The sequence below is a fragment of the Crinia signifera genome, chromosome 3, assembly GCF_055691185.1.
Source record: "Crinia signifera chromosome 3, ASM5569118v1, whole genome shotgun sequence".
Classification (NCBI taxonomy): Eukaryota; Metazoa; Chordata; class Amphibia; order Anura; family Myobatrachidae; genus Crinia; species Crinia signifera.
Genome location: NC_139219.1, coordinates 337,205,645 through 337,213,889, shown reverse-complemented (window position 1 = coordinate 337,213,889; position 8,245 = coordinate 337,205,645). Strand labels below are relative to the sequence as shown.

The window sequence follows — 8,245 nt, the reverse complement described above, 5'->3', positions numbered from 1 at the left end:
CGGCCTCTGGGTTATGGGCCCAGCACGCTTCCGCTGCGCCACTCTGCTAATCATATATACAGCTTCAGCTCCTGAAAGCTTACCTCTTGACAAGAAAGTACCAATTTGTTTTTTTGTTCTTCAATGGAGGAAGAGTTTTACAAAAGATCTCCAGATGTTGGCCTTTTACACATATTTCAATAAATCATTTTTAGATCACTAATTTGATACAACTTTAGAGGGGTCTCAGTGGCGCAATCAGTTAGCGCGTTCGGCTGTTAACCGAAAGGTTGGTGGTTCAATCGCACCCAGGGACGTAATTGACTTTTTGGTCACATTTTGGAGAACTAGATGTTGACAAGTTAAAACATGAAATCACCTCTTGTGGTATAGTGTTCCTGATCTTAAGTCACAGAAGCTCCTGAAAGCTTCACTCTTCATCAGAAAGTACCAATGTTTCTCCTCTGTTCTTCAGTAGATAAAGAATCTTACAAAAGCTCTTTAAAATAATGACTATTAAATCTATGTCTAGGAATTTTTTTATGGTACTAACTTGAATCTAGTCTTATTTTGTTGACTTGGAACAATCAGTCAGCACATTTGGTTTCTATCTCAAAGGTTTGTGGTTTAATCCCACCCAGGGATATTTTTGACCTTGTGATCATATTTTGAAGAACCTTAGGTAGACAAGTTAAAACATAAAACCACCTCTTGTTATGCAGTATATCTAGACTTCTCTGATACAATTCCTCTTAAAAGTAGTTAATTAGGTAAGTTTTTAGGAAACCATTGAAGCACATTTTAGTGTTTGTACCAATGTGTTTCTTTGTTCTTTAATGGATGAACAGTTTTACTAAATCTCTTTTTTAACATAATAAAAAAGATAGAACCGAGCCAAAATATTAATCTCAGTTTTGTATTGGTTTAATCAACTAATAATTATAAAAAAACAAAGATAGCAGAGGATGGTTTCGATCCATCGACCTCTGGGTTATGGGCCCAGCACGCTTCCGCTGCGCCACTCTGCTAATCATATAAACAGCTTTAGCTCCTGAAAGCTTACCTCTTGACAAGAAAGTACCAATTTGTTTTTTTGTTCTTCAATGGAGGAAGAGTTTTACAAAAGATCTCCAGATGTTGGCCTTTTACACATATTTCAATAAATCATTTTTAGATCACTAATTTGATACAACTTTAGAGGGGTCTCTGTGGCGCAATCGGTTAGCGCGTTCGGCTGTTAACCGAAAGGTTGGTGGTTCAATCGCACCCAGGGACGTAATCAACTTTTTGGTCACATTTTGGAGAACTAGATGTTGACAAGTTAAAACATTAAATCACCTCTTGTGGTATATTGTTCCTGATCTTAAGTCACAGAAGCTCCTGAAAGCTTCAGTCTTCATCAGAAAGTACCAATGTTTCTCCTCTGTTCTTCAGTAGATAAAGAATCTTACAAAAGCTCTTTAAAATAATGACTATTAAATCTATGTCTAGGATTTTTTTTATGGTACTAACTTGAATCTAGTCTTATTTTGTTGACTTGGAACAATCAGTCAGCACATTTGGTTTCTATCTCAAAGGTTTGTGGTTTAATCCCACCCAGGGATATTTTTGACCTTGTGATCATATTTTGAAGAACCTTAGGTAGACAAGTTAAAACATAAAACCACCTCTTGTTATGCAGTATATCTAGACTTCTCTGATACAATTCCTCTTAAAAGTAGTTAATTAGGTAAGTTTTTAGGAAACCATTGAAGCACATTTTAGTGTTTGTACCAATGTGTTTCTTTGTTCTTTAATGGATGAACAGTTTTACTAAATCTCTTTTTTAACATAATAAAAAAGATAGAACCGAGCCAAAATATTAATCTCAGTTTTGTATTGGTTTAATCAACTAATAATTATAAAAAAACAAAGATAGCAGAGGATGGTTTCGATCCATCGACCTCTGGGTTATGGGCCCAGCACGCTTCCGCTGCGCCACTCTGCTAATCATATAAACAGCTTTAGCTCCTGAAAGCTTACCTCTTGACAAGAAAGTACCAATTTGTTTTTTTGTTCTTCAATGGAGTAAGAGTTTTACAAAAGATCTCCAGATGTTGGCCTTTTACACATATTTCAATAAATCATTTTTAGATCACTAATTTGATACAACTTTAGAGGGGTCTCTGTGGCGCAATCGGTTAGCGCGTTCGGCTGTTAACCGAAAGGTTGGTGGTTCAATCGCACCCAGGGACGTAATCAACTTTTTGGTCACATTTTGGAGAACTAGATGTTGACAAGTTAAAACATTAAATCACCTCTTGTGGTATATTGTTCCTGATCTTAAGTCACAGAAGCTCCTGAAAGCTTCAGTCTTCATCAGAAAGTACCAATGTTTCTCCTCTGTTCTTCAGTAGATAAAGAATCTTACAAAAGCTCTTTAAAATAATGACTATTAAATCTATGTCTAGGATTTTTTTTATGGTACTAACTTGAATCTAGTCTTATTTTGTTGACTTGGAACAATCAGTCAGCACATTTGGTTTCTATCTCAAAGGTTTGTGGTTTAATCCCACCCAGGGATATTTTTGACCTTGTGATCATATTTTGAAGAACCTTAGGTAGACAAGTTAAAACATAAAACCACCTCTTGTTATGCAGTATATCTAGACTTCTCTGATACAATTCCTCTTAAAAGTAGTTAATTAGGTAAGTTTTTAGGAAACCATTGAAGCACATTTTAGTGTTTGTACCAATGTGTTTCTTTGTTCTTTAATGGATGAACAGTTTTACTAAATCTCTTTTTTAACATAATAAAAAAGATAGAACTGAGCCAAAATATTAATCTCAGTTTTGTATTGGTTTAATCAACAAATAATTATAAAAAAAACAAAGATAGCAGAGGATGGTTTCGATCCATCGACCTCTGGGTTATGGGCCCAGCACGCTTCCGCTGCGCCACTCTGCTAATCATATAAACAGCTTCAGCTCCTGAAAGCTTACCTCTTGACAAGAAAGTACCAATTTGTTTTTTTGTTCTTCAATGGACGAAGAGTTTTACAAAAGATCTCCAGATGTTGGCCTTTTACACATATTTCAATAAATCATTTTTAGATCACTAATTTGAAACAACTTTAGAGGGGTCTCTGTGGCGCAATCGGTTAGCGCGTTCAGCTGTTAACCGAAAGGTTGGTGGTTCAATCCCACCCAGGGACGTAATCAACTTTTTGGTCACATTTTGGAGAACTAGATGTTGACAAGTTAAAACATTAAATCACCTCTTGTGGTATAGTGTTCCTGATCTTAAGTCACAGAAGCTCCTGAAAGCTTCAGTCTTCATCAGAAAGTACCAATGTTTCTCCTCTGTTCTTCAGTAGATAAAGAATCTTACAAAAGCTCTTTAAAATAATGACTATTAAATCTATGTCTAGGAATTTTTTTATGGTACTAACTTGAATCTAGTCTTATTTTGTTGACTTGGAACAAACAGTCAGCACATTTGGTTTCTATCTCAAAGGTTTGTGGTTTAATCCCACCCAGGGATATTTTTGACCTTGTGATCATATTTTGAAGAACCTTAGGTAGACAAGTTAAAACATAAAACCACCTCTTGTTATGCAGTATATCTAGACTTCTCTGATACAATTCCTCTTAAAAGTAGTTAATTAGGTAAGTTTTTAGGAAACCATTGAAGCACATTTTAGTGTTTGTACCAATGTGTTTCTTTGTTCTTTAATGGATGAACAGTTTTACTAAATCTCTTTTTTAACATAATAAAAAAGATAGAACTGAGCCAAAATATTAATCTCAGTTTTGTATTGGTTTAATCAACAAATAATTATAAAAAATCAAAGATAGCAGAGGATGGTTTCGATCCATCGACCTCTGGGTTATGGGCCCAGCACGCTTCCGCTGCGCCACTCTGCTAATCATATAAACAGCTTCAGCTCCTGAAAGCTTACCTCTTGACAAGAAAGTACCAATTTGTTTTTTTGTTACTCAATGGAGGAAGAGTTTTACAAAAGATCTCCAGATGTTGGCCTTTTACACATATTTCAATAAATCATTTTTAGATCACTAATTTGATACAAGTTTAGAGGGGTCTCTGTGGCGCAATCGGTTAGCGTGTTCGGCTGTTAACCGAAAGGTTGGTGGTTCAATCCCACCCAGGGACGTAATCGACTTTTTGGTCACATTTTGGAGAACTAGATGTTGACAAGTTAAAACATTAAATCACCTCTTGTGGTATAGTGTTCCTGATCTTAAGTCACAGAAGCTCCTGAAAGCTTCACTCTTCATCAGAAAGTACCAATGTTTCTCCTCTGTTCTTCAGTAGATAAAGAATCTTACAAAAGCTCTTTAAAATAATGACTATTAAATCTATGTCTAGGAATTTTTTTATGGTACTAACTTGAATCTAGTCTTATTTTGTTGACTTGGAACAATCAGTCAGCACATTTGGTTTCTATCTCAAAGGTTTGTGGTTTAATCCCACCCAGGGATATTTAAAGAATAAATCATTTTTAGATCACTAATTTGATACAACTTTAGAGGGGTCTCTGTGGCGCGTTCGGCTGTTAACCGAAAGGTTGGTGGTTCAATCCCAACCAGGGACGTAATCGACTTTTTGGTCACATTTTGGAGAACTAGATGTTGACAAGTTAAAACATTAAATCACCTCTTGTGGTATAGTGTTCCTAATCTTAAGTCACAGAAGCTCCTGAAAGCTTCACTCTTCATCAGAAAGTACCAATGTTTCTCCTCTGTTCTTCAGTAGATAAAGAATCTTACAAAAGCTCTTTAAAATAATGACTATTAAATCTATGTCTAGGAATTTTTTTATGGTACTAATTCGAATCTAGTCTTATTTTGTTGACTTGGAACAAACAGTCAGCACATTTGGTTTCTATCTCAAAGGTTTGTGGTTTAATCCCACCCAGGGATATTTTTGACCTTGTGATCATATTTTGAAGAACCTTAGGTAGACAAGTTAAAACGTAAAACCACCTCTTGTTATGCAGTATATCTAGACTTCTCTGATACAATTCCTCTTAAAAGTAGTTAATTAGGTAAGTTTTTAGGAAACCATTGAAGCACATTTTTAGTGTTTGTACCAATGTGTTTCTTTGTTCTTTAATGGATGAACAGTTTTACTAAATCTCTTTTTTAACATAATAAAAAAGATAGAACTGAGCCAAAATATTAATCTCAGTTTTGTATTGGTTTAATCAACAAATAATTATAAAAAAACAAAGATGGCAGAGGATGGTTTCGATCCATCGACCTTTTGGGCCCAGCACGCCTTCGCTGCGCCACTTTGCTAATCATATAAAAAGCTTCAGCTCCTGAAAGCTTACCTCTTGACAAGAAAGTACCAATTTGTTTTTTTGTTCTTCAATGGAGGAAGAGTTTTACAAAAGATCTCCAGATGTTGGCCTTTTACACATATTTCAATAAATCATTTTTAGATCACTAATTTGATACAACTTTAGAGGGGTCTCTGTGGCGCAATCGGTTTGCGCGTTCGGCTGTTAACCGAAAGGTTGGTGGTTCAATCCCACCCAGGGACGTAATCGACTTTTTGGTCACATTTTGGAGAACTAGATGTTGACAAGTTAAAACATTAAATCACCTCTTGTGGTATAGTGTTCCTGATCTTAAGTCACAGAAGCTCCTGAAAGCTTCACTCTTCATCAGAAAGTACCAATGTTTCTCCTCTGTTCTTCAGTAGATAAAGAATCTTACAAAAGCTCTTTAAAATAATGACTATTAAATCTATGTCTAGGAATTTTTTTATGGTACTAACTTGAATCTAGTCTTATTTTGTTGACTTGGAACAATCAGTCAGCACATTTGGTTTCTATCTCAAAGGTTTGTGGTTTAATCCCACCCTGGGATATTTTTGAACTTGTGATCATATTTTGAAGAACCTTAGGTAGACAAGTTAAAACATAAAACCACCTCTTGTTATGCAGTATATCTAGACTTCTCTGATACAATTCCTCTTAAAAGTAGTTAATTAGGTAAATTTTTAGGAAACCATTGAAGCACATTTTAGTGTTTGTACCAATGTGTTTCTTTGTTCTTTAATGGATGAACAGTTTTACTAAATCTCTTTTTTAACATAATAAAAAAGATAGAACTGAGCCAAAATATTAATCTCAGTTTTGTATTGGTTTAATCAACAAATAATTATAAAAAAAACAAAGATAGCAGAGGATGGTTTCGATCCATCGACCTCTGGGTTATGGGCCCAGCACGCTTCCGCTGCGCCACTCTGCTAATCATATAAACAGCTTCAGCTCCTGAAAGCTTACCTCTTGACAAGAAAGTACCAATTTGTTTTTTTGTTACTCAATGGAGGAAGAGTTTTACAAAAGATCTCCAGATGTTGGCCTTTTACACATATTTCAATAAATCATTTTTAGATCACTAATTTGATACAAGTTTAAAGGGGTCTCTGTGGCGCAATCGGTTAGCGTGTTCGGCTGTTAACCGAAAGGTTGGTGATTCAATCCCACCCAGGGACGTAATTGACTTTTTGGTCACATTTTGGAGAACAAGATGTTGACAAGTTAAAACATTAAATCACCTCTTGTGGTATAGTGTTCCTGATCTTAAGTCACAGAATCTCCTGAAAGCTTCACTCTTCATCAGAAAGTACCAATGTTTCTCCTCTGTTCTTCAGTAGATAAAGAATCTTACAAAAGCTCTTTAAAATAATGACTATTAAATCTATGTCTAGGAATTTTTTTATGGTACTAACTTGAATCTTGTCTTATTTTGTTGACTTGGAACAATCAGTCAGCACATTTGGTTTCTATCTCAAAGGTTTGTGGTTTAATCCCACCCAGGGATATTTAAAAAATAAATTATTTTTAGATCACTAATTTGATACAACTTTAGAGGGGTCTCTGTGGCGCGTTCGGCTGTTAACCGAAAGGTTGGTGGTTCAATCCCACCCAGGGACGTAATCGACTTTTTGGTCACATTTTGGAGAACTAGATGTTGACAAGTTAAAACATTAAATCACCTCTTGTGGTATAGTGTTCCTGATCTTAAGTCACAGAAGCTCCTGAAAGCTTCACTCTTCATCAGAAAGTACCATTGTTTCTCCTCTGTTCTTCAGTAGATAAAGAATCTTACAAAAGCTCTTTAAAATAATGACTATTAAATCTATGTCTAGGAATTTTTTTATGGTACTAACTTGAATCTAGTCTTATTTTGTTGACTTGGAACAATCAGTCAGCACATTTGGTTTCTATCTCAAAGGTTTGTGGTTTAATCCCACCCAGGGATATTTTTGACCTTGTGATCATATTTTGAAGAACCTTAGGTAGACAAGTTAAAACGTAAAACCACCTCTTGTTATGCAGTATATCTAGACTTCTCTGATACAATTCCTCTTAAAAGTAGTTAATTAGGTAAGTTTTTAGGAAACCATTGAAGCACATTTTTAGTGTTTGTACCAATGTGTTTCTTTGTTCTTTAATGGATGAACAGTTTTACTAAATCTCTTTTTTAACATAATAAAAAAGATAGAACTGAGCCAAAATATTAATCTCAGTTTTGTATTGGTTTAATCAACAAATAATTATAAAAAAACAAAGATGGCAGAGGATGGTTTCGATCCATCGACCTTTTGGGCCCAGCACGCCTTCGCTGCGCCACTTTGCTAATCATATAAAAAGCTTCAGCTCCTGAAAGCTTACCTCTTGACAAGAAAGTACCAATTTGTTTTTTTGTTCTTCAATGGAGGAAGAGTTTTACAAAAGATCTCCAGATGTTGGCCTTTTACACATATTTCAATAAATCATTTTTAGATCACTAATTTGATACAACTTTAGAGGGGTCTCTGTGGCGCAATCGGTTAGCGCGTTCGGCTGTTAACCGAAAGGTTGGTGGTTCAATCCCACCCAGGGACGTAATCGACTTTTTGGTCACATTTTGGAGAACTAGATGTTGACAAGTTAAAACATTAAATCACCTCTTGTGGTATAGTGTTCCTGATCTTAAGTCACAGAAGCTCCTGAAAGCTTCACTCTTCATCAGAAAGTACCAATGTTTCTCCTCTGTTCTTCAGTAGATAAAGAATCTTACAAAAGCTCTTTAAAATAATGACTATTAAATCTATGTCTAGGAATTTTTTTATGGTACTAACTTGAATCTAGTCTTATTTTGTTGACTTGGAACAATCAGTCAGCACATTTGGTTTCTATCTCAAAGGTTTGTGGTTTAATCCCACCCTGGGATATTTTTGACCTTGTGATCATATTTTGAAGAACCT

The 8,245-nt window shown here is 35.3% G+C and overlaps 3 non-coding genes across 3 annotated transcripts; all 3 read left to right on the top strand.

Annotated features, from left to right (window-relative positions):
* Positions 1 to 4,059: 4,059 nt before the first annotated feature.
* Positions 4,060 to 4,133, top strand: TRNAN-GUU (transfer RNA asparagine (anticodon GUU)). The gene has a single exon. It is a non-coding gene; the product is annotated as a tRNA-Asn (tRNA).
* A 1,321-nt stretch (positions 4,134 to 5,454) lies between these two features.
* On the top strand, positions 5,455 to 5,528 carry TRNAN-GUU (transfer RNA asparagine (anticodon GUU)). Its single transcript has one exon. It is a non-coding gene; the product is annotated as a tRNA-Asn (tRNA).
* A 2,281-nt stretch (positions 5,529 to 7,809) lies between these two features.
* On the top strand, positions 7,810 to 7,883 carry TRNAN-GUU (transfer RNA asparagine (anticodon GUU)). Its single transcript has one exon. It is a non-coding gene; the product is annotated as a tRNA-Asn (tRNA).
* The last annotated feature ends 362 nt before the right edge of the window (positions 7,884 to 8,245 follow it).